Source organism: Protopterus annectens, chromosome 9.part0, assembly GCF_019279795.1.
Source record: "Protopterus annectens isolate FY-2018-M chromosome 9.part0, PAN1.0, whole genome shotgun sequence".
Taxonomy (NCBI): Eukaryota; Metazoa; Chordata; order Ceratodontiformes; family Protopteridae; genus Protopterus; species Protopterus annectens.
The window spans coordinates 1,470,777,212-1,470,797,819 of NC_056743.1; the positions used below are offsets into that span (position 1 = coordinate 1,470,777,212).

Here is a 20,608-nt window from a genome sequence, read left to right on the forward strand (position 1 = left end):
GGATCCACTATATCACGTATGTCTCTGTAGTCATTTAACTGTGTGCACTGGGCAGACTGCTGTAATGTGGTTGGTTCCTGGCATAACACATAACAATACCAGATATGTGTGTCCAACTGCTAAACCGAGATTTGGCCTAAGTGTGTGAGCATGCCCAGTTCAGCCTTCCCATGGCATGTTGTCAAAGTGTGTGAGCATGCCCAGTGTGAGCATTCCATATGTTGGACTCTGCAGCCCACCACATTTGTGGATGTGTGTGAACTTCAACAACTATCACCCGTTTATGGTTGTGGGTTGTGTGTCATGTTGTGTAGTTGCTGTACAACTGCTTTGTGTGTGAACACAACAGGATTATACTGTGCCTGCAGTGTTTGCATGGGATACTTTGCATACAGTTGTCAACATCCTTTCACACTGACCTAACACTGTAGTACTGTATAGTGTACTGGTAGTACTTTGACTGTGGTGGACAGTATCCTGGGCTTTACTGCTATCACCGCTTTACATTTCGATAGTGGGCACAACAGCCTGGTTGGGGCCAGTTGTGTACATCTGACCGTGTTGCATTCTGTTCAGATATGAACTACTTACACCAGGCTTGTCCAACATTGTTAGTGTATTCCACAACATAGGTGTACAATTGCAAACACTAGCGATGTGCCCTAGTCCATGTCTAATGCAAGTTGGAGAGTGTGTTTGTCCTTCAACACACATTGTAAGAGGAGTTTGCCATGGCATATGTCATGGTTAGTATACTGTGCCTCTGTCTACCTGTGACATGACAGTGAGACCCAGGATAAACCTACCATCTCCCGTCCACCCATCAGGATTCCTATTGAGGAAGATTGATAAGTGACTCTATGGGTAGCCTGTGCTGAGGGTTCACTCATGGGTGGGAGTGGCTTCTGTGTTATGGATCACACAGTACAGCTTGTCCTATGTAAGTCAGTGCTGGGGTTCAGGTCTCTCATGTGCATAGCTCACTGCCATTCAGATTGTACAAGGTGCAGCATGTTTATTGATGCCAGCAACACAGGCAACACATGGCATCTGTGCAGGCTGTTTGATACTCCTGATGAGGTACTGTTGGGGACTTTACAGTTGATGGAGGTGTCTGCTGAGGTGCATCCCACAGGGGCTATTGTAGTCGATTGTACCACTGATGCAGGATGACTGCAGAGCCACAATGACCTCCCCTTATGTAGATCTGACAGCCTTCATGATTAGGTGGGTATATGGTATGTTTCTGTAAACACTACACCACATGTTTGTCCAATGCAGGATATCTATCACCCTGTGTCCCCAGGTCTGTCATTACATGTTAACTACATAATGGGTTAACACCTATGTGGTAATTGGTGGGCACTTACTGTATATCCACGGGGGTTGACTATACACATTTCTGCACTTAGCTTGCTGACAAGGCTATGGCACCAGTTGTCTGTTTCTATGTGGCCCTTTTGTGGGATGCATGTGTCAGCTGGTGGATCATATGTGGTGAGCAGTTTGTAGTCCTCTGCAAAAATGTTAGGACACAGTCCTTCCATGTTTGCCTGTACCTATGGGACATATATACCAGACGAGGGAGATACCAGGACAAAGCCTTGTGGGATGCCAGTTATATCTGGTTTGTAGTCTAACATGGCTGAAGCATGTCTGACCATGTCTGTTCTGTCCTTGGTCTGGTTTGCAACCCCTCTACTGACATGTGGGTTTATATTTAAGCTGGTGAGCCTATCTATACTGAACATGTAGGGTATTGTATAGAAGCCTTTGCAAGGTCCGGATACACTGTGTGGAGCACATTGCCCTCATCAATGACCTTAATGACTGTTTCAATTGAGTCAAACATGGTTAGGGGCAGGATCTGCACTTGAGAAGGCCACACTGGGTTGGGTCTGGTGTCAGTTGGTCCCCAACATCCTTATGTCTGTGGTACATGCTGATCCTTTCCATAGCTGTGCAAACTGAGCTTCTCAGGATTCTGGGGTAGTACTGTTCAGTATCCATTCAGGCAACACCTTTGTTGAGAAGGACCACTGTTGTTGTACACTGCTCTTTGGGTACATATTCTGTGGTAAGGCTGACATTGAGCAGTAGTGTGGTTTGGCATTCCATTCATCTTAGAGTCCATGTTGCACTAAGCCCAGGACACCATCTCATACCATTGCTGCTGTGTGTTTTGCTTTGGAGATGTTGTGTGCTACCTCAGCATCTGCAATGTCAGGGGGCCAGCAGTCTGCTGGGATAGATATTCTGCATTCGTGGGGGTGGGGGGGTTTGCACTGCACCTGTCAGGATGTATGTTGGCAATATGTGTGTGTTTGTGGTATTTGTGTGATTCAGGGCATATCTGTGAATTCCCAACATGGCTCCTACCATCAGTTGTGTAAGCCTTGGGATTATCCTTAGTGTCCTGTACAATTTATATCTAATTAGGTTCATAGGTTCATACTAGGCTATCCACCCTGGGCATTTGTTAGCCTAGCCAGAGTGTGTGTGGCTTTTGAGACCCCTTGCTATGTGGATATTATGGCCATTTATGATTTGCTTTGCTGTGCCTCTGTCTGGACATGACACAGTGAAGACCCCCACTGTAACTCTACAATCATCCATCCACTTGGCAAGATTCCTGTTGAACAGTGTCAGTGAGGGGCTCTGCCTAACATGGAGTGGGATTCTGGTCCAGGGTGTGGGGAGCCTCTGGATTATGTATCTGTCCCACCGGCACATCCTATTTCATTATTTGTTGAGGTTGACATCTCTCACTCTCGCAGCTCCAATGGATATGTGTTTTCTGGGGTGGAGCATGTCCATTACTCCTGTGGTGGGCATGGCCTCCTACAACAGGCATGCAATGCCTCTGTGTGGGCAGTATGTGACTGGATTCAGCTGGGGTGTCTACAGCCAGGCAGCATATGACATATATTTGAGACACTTTATCCTCTTGGTGAGGTACCTTTGAGGTCTTTCTAACTTCTGCAGGTGTCAGGTATGGTAGATCCCATATGAGGCATTGTACTAGATTATGGGTGTGATTAGAGAAAAGTATAGGGGCACAGTGACCTCTGTTGCCGTAGATGTGACTCCTTTCCTGATACGGTGTCAAATGTAGACAGTCTTCCTAGCCACATTGGCAATGTGGGTGTCACATAACAGGTTACTGTCCACTTGTGTCCCTAGGTCCCTGGTTACTCCTTCCATACATAATGCTTTACCACCTATGTGGTAATTCGTGGTACCTTGTTTGGTATTTTGTGGGACATTCATACTGTCCAGTGTCTTCAGGACGGTTGGGGGGGGGTTATTTTGTGTGAGAGTGCGGTCTGTAGCATGCTACAGACTGCACAGCAGTCTTGCCTACAGTTAGTTGTACATGGGTGAACTCCACTGCCTTGTGCATTGTCAGTTACCTGGACGTATGGGTGTCTGTGCTGCCTATGGATACTCACCCTCCTTTTATGTTTTGTTCCAGGTTTTGGGGCCATGACACATGGTACGTGGTATAACCTGGTAGTGCTGGTGTGCTGTCAGGAGCCTTGCAGCAGGTTTCTGTCACTGCACAGACATCGATGTTCTCTATTCTGGGGATGGCCTCGGGAGCATGCATATTGGGGTGTATACATCTGGCATTGGTCAGCATTTCCCTTATGTTTCTTCCCACTTATGTTTTCTCGGGTGGTGGGTCAGTCTTTTCAGCCTTGCCTACAAAAGGCTCTATGGAGGTGGCAAAGGCCTTATCCAATATTCAGATGCCCAGGGGTAACAGGTGCAGGCCATCCCAAGGACAGCTGCGTGGCTTGTCAAGCATGACATCCCAAGCAGACATACATTGGATCCCCTTGGAATGACACCAGTAAGTGTGCTACTTGCTATGACTGATCATTCCATGTTTGTACTGTGGCATTATTCTTGGTAAGGGTAGGATGCTGCGAACGGTGAGTGTCATACCGGCCTGGACTACATAATCGGATAGCTCATCTGTGTCTCTTTACATGTAGTCTAGGGCAGTACATCTCAGGTCATTCACACCAGCATGGACTATGACTGCATCATATTTCTACTTGCTTTGGAGTGACCTACTCATTTCTGTTATGTGGCATATTGTGGCAGCCTACAGGCAGCTTACTGTACCCTTTCCCTTGTTCAGTCTGGTGTGCGGGACAGCAGTGTGTCTGACTATGGAGTCACCTATTACAACTGTATCAGGCATGTTGTTTCTCCTTCTGGCCTGTGACTGTTTGGCACACCAGCTTTGTGTGCTATGTGTTGCATGTGCTATGTTTGGAGGCTGTTTCATTGGGTGTCTGCTTTAGAGGCCTCTGTTGGTGTGCTGTGTTTGTGATTTCTGCCTCCGGGAATGTATTTCTGTGTTTATGTGTTTGGTTTGCTGTTGTGATAGGTCTATGTGGGTATGTGTTTGTGGTGTGTGTGGTTACCTTCTCCTACTGACTTGTTTTGGGAGTACTGAGTTGAGGGAGCTCAGCCTCCAGTTTGGATGGATGGTTGCATCTCTCACATATATTTGTATTTCTTGGGTGGAGTTGGGGTTGTCTGTGTACTTGGGGCAGGTGTAACATTGCCTCAGGATTCACAGATTCCACTTGTTGTGGCTGGCCTTAGTGGATTGCATGTGTGGACAGATTTTATTGCCATACTACTGATCAGTAATTACTTCATTGTTCATGTTTGCTCTATCATGTAGTAGCTTCCTCTTTCTCTTGCATGTTTTGGTTATGGCTGGTGTCCACCATGCCAGATTTAGGCACTGTGTCTTGTTTTAATTTAGGACTGCATAATCCAAGCATTCCTGGCAGTGTTCATGGAATGGCTGTATTACAGGTTCTGAGGTGTGGCCCATATTTTGCACCTGCAGGACCTTTAATGGATTCCACATCAGTTTGGAGGTGTGCAAATATTGCTTAGCACATGTTTTCCACTGTGGTTTTCTGGCCAGGGACTGTGGTCAGGATTTTTATATCCAGTGTGATTACTATATGGTCTGGTTTTACCAGTGAGCAATACACTTCTCATCTTGACATCCCGTACCCATGTTGCTGATTATCACATCCAGTATGCTTACCCCTCTTGTGGGGGTGGTACGTTGTTCCTGGGCCTTTTGGTTTGTGGATTCGATGAACTTTTGTCCTACACTGTTGCAGCTGGTATAATGCTCCCAGTCTATATGTCTGGGTATTTGCAGTCGCCCAATATAATGTGGTTTGGAGGACTTGATATATTCATGTATACCAGCATGGGCCGGATGCAGTTCCTGGTGTTGGGCCAGTAGTCTGTAGCAGGCTATAAACTGGGGGGCAGTTTTAGCCACTGTTACTTGAGCATGGCTAGTCCATGCTGCTTTTTGTGGTGGTACCAACATGGGGGTGTGGTTATCCTTGACAATTCTTGCTAGTCACCCTCCTTTTGTACCTTGTTCCAAGTTTTGAGGCTGTACAGCACAGTATGAGGTGTAACCTGGTAGTGTTAGGGTGCTGTTGTGAGCCTTGCCTCAGTTTTCTGTTACAGCACAGTTATCAACATTCTCCATACTGGGTGAGCTTAGACTGCATGCATCTTGCTGTTTCAACTTATCCCTTATCTTATTCTTATCCCTTCTGGTACCTATGGAGATAGGTTTGTGTTTTGAGCCTTACCTATTCAGGGCACACTGTGCGTGACAACAGCCTTTGCCAGTATCCATACGGCCTGCACTGATAGGTGCACGCCAGTCCTAGCAGGTGGTGCATCATGTCATGCTCAGCATGTCATCCCAGACTGGCACACATTGGGTCCCCTTTGACTAACTGCGATACTTCAGTCAATTGTTGCACTTGATCATCTCGTTGTCATGTTGTGGCATGCTGCTTGTTGAGGGTAGGATGTTAGTCAGGGTCCTCAGGTGTGCATATGGTACTTGGTGTTACATTACTTAACACATAGCATTCATGCCTCAGGTGGTGCTGCAGGGCTGCCTCTGTCGGATGCGCATATTACACCTCCCTGTACATCTTTGAGAGCAGGTTGTGTCACGTTAGGCATCCCTGTTACTATATGAGTGAGTCAGAGAGGGGTATCATTCCCAAGGTTCCTACTGAGCCAATGTATGTGCTATGCGTTGCCTCTTTGCCAAGGCCAGGGCATACTGGGCACGCCTCCTTCTGCCTACTGGGGCAGACTCAGGTTGTTCCTCCTCTGAGTCACGCTGTGCCTGTGGTGGCCTTGGCAATGGTGGGGGGCTGTTTGGCCCAGCCCTGTGCTGGTCCTGCTGCAGCTGTTTTCGCAAGATCATATTATGTAGCATAACACATACCATGACAATTTGGGTACATGTAGTTGGTGTGTACTGCAAGGCTCCACCAGATGTGTCCAGACACCGGAACCCTGACTTGAGCAGCCCAAACACACGCTCTATTACATTACGTGTTTGTGCGTGTGCCTCATTATGGCGTTCCTGTTCAGGGGTGTGTGTGCGTTTCTGATGGGTGTCATCAGCCACGGCTCCAGTGCATACCCTGCATCCCCCACTAGGTGTCCGTGCGGGATGTCCCCATTGGCAAATGTCTGGTACAGCTGCATCAAATGCCAGATGTGGGAATCGTGGTAGCTCCCAGGATAGCCAGCACACACATTCATTATTATGCCCTGGGCATCACACACGACCTGGCAGTTGATGGAGGAGAAGCCCTTGCGGTTGATGTATGCCCTACCCCGCTCACCGGCTGGTGCTTTGATGCATATGTGCGTGCAGTCTATTGCACCCACTACCTCAGGGTATTCCGCTATTTGCTGGAAGAGACGCATGTTGCTGGCCAATACCTCACGGGCATTGGGGAAGTATACATGATCACCGACATGTGCTGACATGGCATCCAGGAACTGGTGCAGTACCCTGGAAGCTGATGCCTGTGATATCCCCATCATATCGCCAGTTGGTCTCTGGAAGGTACCTGTTGCTAGTATTCTTAGGCCAACACATACCTTGGTTTCCACTGGGATGGGTTCCCCTCTGTTGGTTCTGTGTGTGAGGCGTGGCCTGCACAGCTCCACTATTTGCTGCAGGAGGTCTCTGTCCACTCTATAGCGCTTTACTATCTCCAGCTCATGTAACCCGTGGTAGGTGACCCTGGGCCTGTACACTCTTCTCCGTCTTCTCACTGTGGGTTGTCTGGCACCATCTGCATTGTCACCACCCTCAGCAAGTCGCCTATGTCTCATTATGACAGCTATGGCAGCCCCTAACATTTCTGCTCTGAGTTCAGCTTTTTCAGTTTTCACTTCTGATAACTTAACTCCTGTCTTGCAGTGTCTCTTGAGAGAAACATTCTGCACTGCTGTTTGCAGAGTTTTAAGTGCTGGGCTGGCCTAGTATTCTGCCTGTGTAATTGCCTGCATCTAATTGTTTTCACCTGCTAGCTCCAGCAGTATTCCCTGCTAACTTCCTACTACATCTGTTGCTTCCTTTTTCCTTTCTGTTTCCTCAGGGTGGAGCCGTGTGCAAACCAGCAGAAACACGCTCACAGTGGCTTACACGCACACATACTTACAGAGTTCAGAATCTGCTTATTCGGTTTTAAACGCGTGCACGCCCGCGCACACGGTGTTAAACATCTCCCAACATGCTCCCACATGCTGAGTCTGCCTTACACACGCGCACACCGCCTTACACGTGTGCACACTGCCTTACTGCTGCTGGGCGCACACGTGCGCATACACATCCAGCAAGAAACTTTGGTGTAGGCAACAGTGTACACCTTCCATTTCTTGACTTTCTCATGTTTACTTAGTGGCACACCTCTTTCCTTGATATCTGTCTGACATCTGTCATGTAACTCTAACCTCCAATGAACTGCATCTCTTTCAACCATTCCCCCCTGTGATGTCACCTATCTCCTACTCTGTTCCTCCCCCGTATGTAACTCTTACACTACTCAGAGTGTGCTCATTTGCTATGTGACAGTGGAATTCAGTATCCTTACACTCATTTGCATCAGATTGCCTACTAATGCTTAGTTACATCTCTTAGACTCAGCTTCCCCCCTTAGCAACCACTACACGGTGGCCATGTTGGTTTTGCTCTGCTGGTCCCTCCATTGACATTCCATGTATTGCATAAAACCTACATTTGTAGGTTTAAAACCTTCGTTTTATGTTTATGCAGCGCAGCCCGTTTCTTGGGCTGCGCTAGGTTTAAACATCGGCAATCGCCGAAAAAAAAATTATATTTTTAATATATTTGCATGGGGTCACCTTGCCAATGGCCACATATTTGGCCATTGGCATGCTGCCTATCACATATGCACCCTTTATTTGGAGCTGACATGGCTCCATTGCCGTGTTTGCAGAAACGTACTCAGTTGTCAACTGAGTACATTTCTGCAGCTAAAACGGCTCTTACACGAGCTGTTTTGGGCTTCCTGGATCGCTACTCAGCCTCATTTGCATGCTATTCGGCTGCAAGTGAGTTGATTAGCTTATCCACGCCCACTCCGTGTAAGAGCCGTTTTAGCTTGACTCTTACACGGACTTTGGGCTGTTCCTGGATCGCGAAGGCTGCATGGAGTCTTACACTACTCTTAGACTCCGTGCAAGCCTTCGTGAATCCGGCCTATTGTGTTTTAATTTTCAGTATTAATGTTTCAACAGAATGTGGACCTGCTACATAAGGGTTGCGCCTGACAGTCAGGGCAGCCACAACTTCTACCAAGTGTGTTATCGTGGCAACCTCCATAAGGCAGTGTGGGGGGGAGCTGCTGCTACAGGATCAGGATTTGTACTAAACTAAGCAACAAGTCTAAACCCATCATTTCTATGTTGTGCTAATAATCCTAATGCCACTTTAATTCTTTCACAACAGAATAAGAAAAATCTCTGTAAATAGCCATGTAACCCAAGAGCAGGAAGGTTTAAAACTAAAGTTTTAATTGAATAATAGCTTGCTCATGGCAATCTTGCCAGGGCAGAGGCTCAGGAATGTCTAGGGCTGACACCTTTTCAGATGCCCAAAGTGAGATATTTTTGTAGAACTATGAGATTTTACAGGACATAACATTAATATTTGAAAAGACACCAAAACAAAAAAGAAGGCAAAAATGAATAACTGTTAAGTAAAAAAAATAGTTTTTAACAGTCTATGTGTACAACATTGCATGATATGAATGGTGTGTTATATAGTAAAGCATATTCAGTGATTTTTGTATGTAATACAGATACCAAAATAAACAAGCAATTTTTTTTCTTTTTTAGTTTTAAAAACATGTAGGCATTGCAATGTAAAAAGAGAAGAAAGTCTGGACAAAAGCAGCAATTGCCTCATGTACACAGACAGCCCTCTCCTCCTACCACCCAACACTACATCCTGTGAGAGATGCACTTACATAGCCAAAATGGAAGCATAGCTCTCTTCACCCAAGATTGTGCTAGACAGTCAAGAGGAGAAGGTTAACACCCGCACTACACCTCAAGCAACACATAGCCCTTCTAAACCCACACCACCAACACCCATGTATAGCAACACTAAATCCACATATGCAGAGGCCCTTAACTGTAACCTGCCCAAGCAACAAAGACCTCTGAAGCTGAAACGCAAACAAACACCAAAGTGTCACATAGTTCACAACACCAGTGTGCCACCCAGCAACAGCCCCTAAGGCAAGACAATGTACCTAACACTTCAGTCATAGGTGACTCTATAGTCAGGCACACTGATGTCCCACTCACCAGGTTGAACAAGGAGAAAATTACAGTCAGCTGCCTGTCGCGTGCCAGGATCCGCCATATAACGCATGCACTCAAGTCACTCTACAATAATACAAATATGACTCTGTCATTGTCCATGTTGGAGTGAATGACTTGAGATGTACCTCCCTGGACTACATGAAAAAAGACATGGAAGAGCTCTCGGATCATGTGGCCCAGGCAGGTATGACCATAGCCTGAGTAGCACCCTGCCTTTGCCCAGAATGATACCACAATATAAGGACAAAATGATTGACTTCAACAATTGGCTAAGCTTCTAGTGTCATTCAAAGGGGATCCAGTATCTGTCTGCTTGGGACAACATGATCGACAGACCACGATGCTTTGTCAGAGATGGTCTGCATCTGTCAGCCCTGGGATTCAGGTTACTGGCTAAGGCTCTTGCAACCCCTATAGTGCCTTTTTTAGGCAAAGTTCAAATGACAAAACCACCACCGTAACAGGTACAAGCATGCAAAATCTGAAGGTAATGTTACTCAATGCTAGAAGTCTAAACCTCAAAATGCACTCTCTCGAGGCACTCCTAAAATGGAGAACATAGATATCTGTGCAGTAACTGAGACCTCATTCAAGGCTCCAGAGAGCACCCCTGCAATACCAGGCTACAACTCTTACCACACTTTTCGGCCACCAAACCAGGAGCGAAACACTAAAGGTGGAGGAGTGTCAATATTCACCAAGGATATTCACACTACCAGGCTAGTTGCCCAACACAATGCGTCTGAAATTCTCCAGGTGCTACTAACACTAGGTAAGACTGCAATCCAAATTGTAGCTTGCTACAGATCCCCCACCATACCCCAAGATTCTCACTACATCTTTCTAAACATACTGGAAAATATTAAGATAGAACCAAACACCCTAATACTGGGTAATTTTAACTTCTCTGCCATTAACTGGGAAAACTACTCATGTACCAACACCTTTGCCCAACGGTTCTTGGAATTCATAAATTCCAATGCCCTGGATCAACTAATCCATAGTCCCACCAGGGCTCCAATATCCTAGACCTGGTTATTACCAACATGGGAAATTGATTCTCCAGACCTATGGTCACCCCCTCCTTAGTCAGGTCTGACCATAAGCTAATCACCCTTAGCATCCACATCCCACCCCCGCCCCTCAGTAAGGAAACCTCCATAAAAAACCTCTCCAAAGCCAACTTCATGCTACTCAAGTCAGAAGTGACAAACTTCATGACACCCATGCAGACAGGAGCTGAAAGTTCAACTGCTGAATCCTACACTAAGGCACTGTACGAGCACATCCAGTCATGCATGAATCGTGCCATCGCAAATAGAACCAAGATGCTCTCATCCAAAAAAAGGAAGCCAATCTGGTGGTCCCCTGCCATAAACAAACTTTACAACAAAAGGAAGAAACTGTTGAAGAAAAAAGGATAATCCCAGGATGCAAAAAACTCCCGTACCTGCCTCAGTAAGAAGCTGAGATCCCTCATAAAATCCGCCAAAGCTAGTTATGAAAATAACATTGCCAAAGATTACAAAGACAACCACAAGGCATTCTATAACTATGTCAAGAATCTAAATGGCAATGCTCAGATCTGCTCTGAGCTAAAACAGAATGGCATTAATTATAATGATCCCAAGGATATTGCCAATATCCTGGCAGATCGATTCAGTGCCAACTTCACCCTCCCTCTCATCCCCTAAATGGCCCATCTCAATACCGAAAGATTGCCACATTCCAGTAATAATGGCCACACAGGTAAAAAACACACTCTCCAAAGCCAAGAATACAGCATCCGTGGGACCAGATGACATCCCAGGCTGTGTACTACATGAACTACAATATGAACTGGCACCTCACCTAAATGTCATGTTTGATCATAGCCTCACCTCAGGTTTCATGGCCACTGAATGGTGCAGAGCTACAGTTATCCCACTCCACAAAGGGGGATCCACCTTGGAACCCGGAAACTACCACCCCATCAGTCTGACAAGCCTTATCTACAAGGCCATGGAGCGTATTATCATGGAACTTATAAACAAAGACATTGGCGACCTTCAAACACTGGACCCCACTCAGTTTGGGTTCGTGAAGGGCCAATCTTGTATCCTGAACCTGACTGACTTCTTCGAATCAGTCTCCAGAGCCATGGACAAGGGTAAGGTGGTCCACACAGCCTATCTAGACCTTGCCAAAGCCTTTGACACCATCCCCCACTCTGGAATCATAGATAAACTTACTAAGCTGGGCATTAATCCCTACGTCACCCAATGTGTTGCTAACTGGTTTACTGATAGAACCGACACTGTAAAAGTAGCCGACTCTAAATCCAGCTCCAGACAAGTGACAAGTGGAGTACCTCATGGTTCAGTCCTGGGACCACTCTTGTTTGGCATCTACTTCTCTGAAGTACAGGCCAACACTAAGGGACTCTGGCTAACAAAGTTCGCAGATGACTGCAAACTGGGAGCCATTATTGAATCCCCCAAATTATGTGGATACTTTACAAAAGGGCCTTACAGAAACAGATGCTTGGTGCCAGAGCCATGGGCTCAAGCTCAGTGCCAAGAAATGTATAGTTATCCCCTTTGGGAAAAAAACATGTATCCATGAATTACCATATAGGTGGCAGTACACTAAACACCGAAAGTGTGATAAAAAACTTAGGGACACAGGTGGACAGTGGTCTCACCTTCGATAACCACATCGCCACAACAGTCAGAAAATCCTTCTATGTGGCACACCTCATCACTAAGGGCTTTTCATCCAGAAAAAAGGAGGTCATTGTCCCACTGTACTCATCCCTCATTAGACCCATTGTAGAATACAACACCCCGTTTGGTATGTACCTCTCAAGACATCTGCAACAACTGGAAAGGCCACAGAAATACCTCACTAAAAGAATCACAGGCCTAAAGCAGATGCCCTATGCTGACCGCCTTAAAAAACTCCAGCTATACTCTGTAGCATATCGTCTACTCAGAGGTGATTTCTGCTTAACATACAAGGCCATGTCAAACCCAGAGCTGTTGGACATGCTACACTTAAAGAAATCCCAATCTCTCAGAGCCACATGCTCCAGGGATCTAAACCTTGTCATCACAATAAACAAAACATGCTGGAGGGATAGGTTCCTGACCCAGAGATTCCAGACTCTGGAATAGATTGCCCATACATGTCAAGCAGAGTGCCTCTTTGGCCCTCTTCAAAAGGAACCTTGACGATTGGATGGGAGAAAGGAAATTCACCCCAGGAATCACGTCAGTCGCCCTGCTAGACAGGGGTCCAGAGAAGTAAATAGTGTGGGAAGAAATAGCCAGGGAATTGTTATGGCTAGGCTTGTATAGGCCCTAGGGCTGATAGCCTAGTACCAACCTATGAACCTATGAACCTATATGCTGTAATCTTGATGGGATGGGTGATGGGGAGTAAAAGTACACTAATTATAATGCATGTAGAGTTGAGATGTTTTCGCTTACTTTTACATAGGTGAATGTCAGGATTAATGCTTTTGTCTTAATCTAATACTTTTCTTGTGAAAATATGTATGTAATAAAAATAAAGGAACAATGTGAATGTCATGAAAGGTTTTCCTTTAGTAAATAAATGTTAAGTGCGAGTTGAGAAGTCTGCAGCTGGGGGCAGTCATACATTGTGTTCTTATGTTTCCATGGAGAATAGCTGACTAAAGATTTAGACAATAAACCTTGAGAGCCCTGGACATTGTTTGCTGAGAGAAAAAGAAAATTAAAAGCTACAAGAGCAAGCAGCTTAGTAAAAAATAAAGTTTGAAATTACTGGAAGTGAATAAGAAATAACAGTTTTCCTGGTACCTATATACTTAATTGCATTTGCTAATGTAGTTTAATTTAAAGATAGTCACTGCACTTTTTCATAAGTCTAAAAGTTAATGCTTTCTGAAAGCATACAAGCTGTTTTTGACATATGGGAGGACAATTAAGATAAGACAAGAACAGACATAAATTAGTGTAAATAGGAGCATAGGCTGTAACATGCTAGGTTAGGTAATGCCTATGGGTGCAGCTGTCGGTTTTGGAAAACTGTTCATATCAGAAGGGTTAAACTTCATTATTTGAAGATGAACATAGTTTTGTGTGTTCTTTTTAAGTTAATAGGGTATGGGGGTGATCTGAAGTGTTTTTGTTTGAGGTTTTTCATTAAGCAAAAATCTTGTAAAATGTGGCATTGGTTAAAATGGAGATGGCAAGATACAACTGTATAAAGGATCAACCTGCCAGGCATTAATGGGTGCATGTGACACAAAAGTTGGAAATAAGACTTTTAAAAAGCTGACATATATAACAGATGAGTATAATAACTCCTTAAATGGCTACACTATCCATATTATTTTAGAATGGGAATGGCCTCACAGGTATTGACAAAAAGATAACAGTACTGAATTATATTAAGAAATGCAAACTGCAAACAGTAATGCTAAAGGAGACACATTTGGAAAGAAGTGAGCATGCAAATTTGATAAACAGCGAAATTCAGGATGGATACTCAACAGAATATCAGAGAAATAAATGAGAATAAGAAAAAGAACACATACTAATTGCAAGAGGTGCTCCAATAGTGGTGGAAAAAACAAAAAATGATAACAGTGGTAGATTTGTGGTAGCAAGGAGCTACTGCCAAGGGAAAAGGATTATGCTGGCATGTGTTCATATTCCACCTAAACTGTCATTATAAAGCTTAAGAAAAATTTTGGGAGAAATAACCAGATTTCTGCAGGAAATATTACTTATAGATGGGGATTGGAACTTTATTTGCAACAGTGAGGTTGTATATGGGATACCTAAAAGGAAAAGTATAACAAAAGAGGGTAGATTTCTGAATAAATTTAGGAAAATATTTGGTATGGGACATGTGACTTCAGAAGTAGGAACTCTGAGATAATTTACATATTATTCCTCAAGGTACAATAAAAGGATTAGACTAGACAGAAATTATATTTCACAGGAGCATGTGCATTTAATTGAGAACTTTGACACACATCCAGTAACTATTTCAGATCATGCATCAATAACAACTAAGATAAAAATGCAGGTTAATTAAGTAAAGATGAGACACCGGTGATTCTCCAGTTATTTGTTAAAAAAAGAGGAATTAAGAAATGTGTACTGGAAATTATTTGAGATTAATTAGGGAAGATAGAAATTGCTTCAGAAGTATAGCTACTGAATGAGGTAAAATGAAAGTGAAGTTTAAAAATCCGGTAGAAATAAAAGAGAAAGAGATACGGTAAAGAAGCAACAAAAATTATTTAGAGGGGCTGACAAATGGTAAAGTATTACAGAATAAGGGAAATCTCAGAGAACAAGAAAAGGCACAGATGCAGAGTCATACCTCTCAACTGTCCAGATTTTTGCAGAATGTCTAGATTTTTGCCTCTTATTTTTGGTTTGTTCCTCATAAAATTTGTGGTTTTCTGTTAATTATCGAGGATTGAGGTCACTAAATAATACTAAATAATGACAGACATTTGTGTTTCAGACTTTGTATCCTTAAGAAACTATATAATAATGCAAAATCTGTCATTCTAATAGCTTTCTAATTTTATAGGAGCAAGATTTAAAATCTGTCCCTATTATTGGGTCTTTGTTCCCCCACAGTTTCTGGCTTTGTCTGAATTTCTTGCACTGAGGGGTTTTGAGGTATGTGCAGTGTGCTAAAGACAAAATAAAGGAGTATCCAGATAATATGCATAAGTGTAGAAAGATTGATTGTTAAGCAACTGTTTTTTGATACTAACTCCAGAGCGCAAAAATGTTAAGCACAATGACTTAGGCAACGGAAAGTAGATATTTTGTAAATTTTATAAAAATTTGTATAAAGCAGATACATATGGAAATTAAGAAAAAGCACAAATGGAAATAGTTATTGAAGGTTACCATTAGATGTAGATGAGGCTCAACGATTAACATTTAAGATAAAAGTAGATGAGATAAGAATGGTGATATATATTCAATCTGCAGAGAGGTCCCCAGGAATAGATGGTATTCCTGTAGAAGTTTGGATGCTAGGAGTGCATAAAGTGATAAAGATCTGGAAGGTTTTGTTTAACAGTATTTTAAAATGAGGGGAAGCATTACCGTCCTAGTAGAAAGCTGTGGTGGCTGTAATACCTAAAGATGGAGAAGAACCATCAGATCCAGCTTCATATAGACCAATTTCAATTTTAAACCAGGATTCCAAAGTGTGTGTGTGTGTGTGTGTGTGTGTGTGTGTGTGTGTGTGTGTGTGTGTGTGTGTGTGTGTGTGTGAATGATAGCTATAAGAATGGCAAAGGTATTTCCACAATTGATAGATATGGATCAATGTGCTTTTGTGGAGGGGAGGTAAACATTTGATAGCATTAATAGAAAAATGCTGATCCACTGGGAAGTAGAATATATGAAAATGGTGCTGCTGTTCATGGGTCTTGATGTAGAGAAAGCAATCTACAGAGTAAGCTGGGATTTTATGAGTAGGACAATGGAAACATTTGCATTCCCTTGATACAATAATAGGATTAGTTAGGAGGATATATGAGGGATCGGAGGCAAAAATTAAGGTGGATGAGTTTCTCTCTGATAAATTGTTTCTGAATAGAGGAACCAGGCATGGGTATTCACTTTTCTCTTTGTTATTTGCATTAAATTTAGAGCCATTTACAAAGAAAATAAGGGATCCAGAGATTCAGAGATATAATTAGTATGATAATTAAGAAAATATGCCTTTATCTGCAGATTATATTATGTTGTACCTGATAAAATCAGAAAAGGACATCTCATTGTTGTGGAATATTTTGAAAAAGTTTCATGTCTTTTTATGATATAAAATTAATGAAGATATAGCAAAGGCTATAGCTGTAAGCTATGTACCCACACATAATTTTAATCTGTAATACTCATATTTATGAGGGCACAATAAAATTAACTATTTAAAAGCATGGATTAAAGGGTTCCTATTACCAGATCAAAAGACCGTAATCACAAATACAAAAAGAGCGACACATATTGTGCGAAATACAGAAAACTCAAACGTCCAAAACAGAGAAAATTTAAATGTCGAAGTGTAATGGTTGGCCCATATGCGATATAGCTCCGTAAGGTAAGTGTGTGATAGATAGGACTTTAGGGTTAGGATGTGGTTAAGGTAAGTTAATAGATAGGTAATGTATGTAAGATTTAGTGTAGTGTTAGAAGTAGGGTTCTATTTAACTGTAAGTATGTGTATTATTTTTTTTTTGGGTGTATGTCTGTAGGGGAAGTGTGCGGTAGTTATGGACCTTAGGGTTAAGGAGGGGATAATGATAGTGCATAGATAGTTGTGTATGTGGGGTTTAGTGTAGTGTTGGAAGTAGGGTTTTGTTAAATGTATGTATGTGTATTATTTATTTTTTTGGGTGTTTGTCTGTAGGGGATGTGTGCGGTAGTTACGGACCTTAGGGTTAGGGAGGGGTTAAGGATAGTTCATAGTTAGTTGTGTATGTGTGGTTTAATGTAAGGTTAGAAGTAGGGTTTTGGTGCTTTACTTTAGGGTAGAAGTAGGGTTTGGTCCGTGTAGGTATATGGTTTATTTATTTTGTTTGGGTAGGTATTATGTAGCGGGTGGTGGGGTTGGCCAACTATGACAGTTTGTTATTTTATTTTTCGCTGTTTAGTACATTCGGGATTTTTGCAGTTCGCGTTATAGGTATCGACGTTTAGGAATTCACATAAAGGGTTTTTTGATTTGCTAATATAGACCCAGATTAAAAAGGATTCTGTTATGGCAGCTAAGGATATGTGGGAAGAGATTAAACAAAAGATAATACAAAACTGAGAAACTGGAAGCTCTTGTTTTTGGATATGGATAGCAAGATTCAAGAAGTGAAGAAGTCCCTTTATTTTTATTCACAGGTCAGGCATACTTTTATCAACCAAAGAAGAAGAAGTCATGGACAATTATTAATAAAGAGTCGAAGGATTTTATCTGGGAGGGAAAAAGGGCAAGGGTCAATTGGGATAAGTTGATCTGTCCAAAAGAAAAAGTGTCTTAGGATTACCTGATTTGTAGGGATATTTTAGGGTTACACAGTTAAGGCTCATATATACAACACAAGCAGAAAGCTATAATTCAAAGTGGAAAGGGATGATGAAGCAGAGGGGAAATTCAATAAATAAGGAGAAAGTGGGATTTTGGATGCAGATCCTTAAGGAGAATAACAACAGCCATACGGAATGTTACATTTATAAAGTAGCAAAAATTATTGTAAGAACTGGCCAACAAGAACGTGGAGAAAGAGATTTTGCTAATAGCTTTGACTGCAATTAGGGGTACAGAGAATAGGCAAGAGAGGGCTGAAAATTGCTGTAGAAAACCTGGAAAGGAACAAAGGTATTGGGAGCAAATAACTATAGAGGGAAAGGTAATAGAATGAGAAGAGGGCAAGAAGACATTTGAACTGTGGACTAGAGACTGTCTTCCCTATCAGAGATTGATATCAGAGTATAGGCAAAAATAAATGGATAGAATGGACAGAGGAATCCCAAGTGAAATACCTGCTGTGGTAGTGTTTTTACTTGAATCTAGAAAATAAGCTGTTGTTAAAAGGGATAGTTTGTGGGGCATATAAAATATTGCACAATAACTGTAGGGCTCAATCAGAGGAGGTTAGAAACATTTTAAAAGATGGGAAAGAGAGATTAGATAAACAATTCACAAGGAAACAATGGGAAGACATATGTATGGCTCCCAAATATGCAACAAAAGTCTAGAAGAGTTGGGATTTTTGCTTAGAAGTGTTCACATAGATATTTTTATATCCAAGCTGACTCCAAAGAATTTTTCCTCAGGTAGATGGCAAATGTTGGAGGAGTGATGGGAATAAAGAGGTGCCAGGGAACATATGCTTTGGAACTGTAATGAGTTGGCAGACTTAAAAATGTACTTATAGTATACTCAGAAATACTTGACGAGCAAATGGGTGTAATTAAGGAAATGCTATTTTTTAGCTGAATTGGAGAGCAACCATGTTATCTATATAAAGAATGACAAGAAGGTTAGGGAGATCAGAGTGTAGTTTGTTAATAAAGATTGAAAACAACAATGGGGTAAGTATGGATCCCTGGAGGACTCTTCTGATAAGGGTTGTTGGAGGTGATAGGGATGAGTCTATTTTGACTCTGAAATACGTATTTGTTAAGAAAGTTTGGAATCAGTTGACAGTGTTTGAGCTAATCCCAATTTCTTGGAGGGAGTGTAGGAGTTGGAAGTAGTCAGTAGAATCAAAAGCTTTGCTAAAGTGAATAAAAAGAGCTATTGAAAGGTTTACTTTATCCATATTGAGAATGCTGTCATCTGAAATTGACTATAGTGTTGTCATTGTGGTCAGGCCAGCCTAGAATCCATGCTAAGAGTGAGGAGGTGGTACTGTTGAAAGTAGTCGATAGCTGGTTGTAAATTATTTTTTGAAGTGAGAGGCATTTTGTGGCCAAGGTTGTTTAAAAAGATGTTTGACAAGAGCAGTTTTACAGATGTCGCATTGTATTCTGAGTTAAACAGAAGCTATAAATATGGAAAAGAGCTTGCATTACTAGGGAGGTGACTGAATTCCTTTAAAAAGTCAGAAGCTGAGAGTTGGCCTTGGGAGGTCAGGATATTGATAGAAGAGGAGGTGGGATCTGTGGATGTTTAGTCTGTGAGAAAATGTTCTTCTTGTCGGAAATGTTTGGGTTTGCCTAGCAGGGCAAGTTGTTTGTTTTTGCAATATCTGGTTTTGTGCCTGCATATGGCTTGGTCAGATAAGTTACACTGAGAGGTAAAGATACTATGATTTACTGGTGAGAGTTTTCTGTCTAAGTAAAGATCACGCATTGTCTATAGGTTTGAGCAGAGCTTTCAGTTCAGTGGTTAGTCATTTTTTTTTGTTGCATTTGAAAAGGCACTGTGTGAGAGGGAAGGGTTTGTCTTCAGGTTGAAGGAAGGTATGTGTAAAAGATGAGGCAGCAGAGTTGGGGTTCTTTCATTTGTAATGGCCAACCAGTCAAAAGTTGCTAGGTGTTTTTTGAGGTTGTCTGCACTGATGGTGGATCTGGGTCTGAAGGTAACTAGTTTGGGAGGCAGTTTTGGTGACTGTTGGATAATTTGGAAGGTTATTGAGGAGTGGTGGCTGAATAACGGAAGAAGAGCAAATATAATAGAGATGATGCAAGTGTTGTTAGTGATTAGCACATCCAGGAGGGAGTGATTACTGATTTGGAGATTTGGATGAGTAGAGCCATTGATGTAAAATATAAGGGTGACATTGGCTAAGAATTCATCAGTGTCATTTTTCAGGGAGTCTGAATAGTTAATGTTAGAATCTCCAAGGATAATAGCATTTTTATAGCTGTGGGCAGCTGAGGTTGTAGTATGAATAATGGATTCAAATTTGTTAAAACTGTTTGGAAAAGGAAGGAAGATAAACTACTTCTATCAGAAGATGACTCTTCTTCCAGGAGATAAGGTTTGCAAGGATCCAGTTGGGCCCAGTATCTGTGGAGGCATTTGCCTGAACAATGATTGTTGGTTTAAGGTTGTTTTGATAAAGAATGAGAGCACCTCTACCTCTTTCTACTACCAGGTCTGGTGTCTTGGAGGTATTTTTAGGATGAAAGTAGATGCTGAAAATTGGATTGTTTTATTTCAGCCATGTGTCAGTGACAGCTATGATATCGGGTGAGTGGATTGCAAGGAAGCTGTTTATCTGGTCAGGTTTATTAGAAATACTTTGGGCATTAATTAATGAAGATGAGAGGATAGAGGTGTTGGGAAAAGTTAGAGGCGTTATGTTGTGGGAGGGACTTGGATTGTATTAATTGTTGGCTCTGAGGAGGACTATGAGCAGGATGGG

At 42.5% G+C, this 20,608-nt stretch overlaps 1 long non-coding RNA gene across 1 annotated transcript in view; it reads left to right on the plus strand.

Annotated features, from left to right (window-relative positions):
- The window catches only part of LOC122810960, a 405,942-nt gene that overhangs the window by 153,541 nt on the left and 231,793 nt on the right, over window positions 1-20,608 (plus strand). The window lies entirely within an intron of this gene.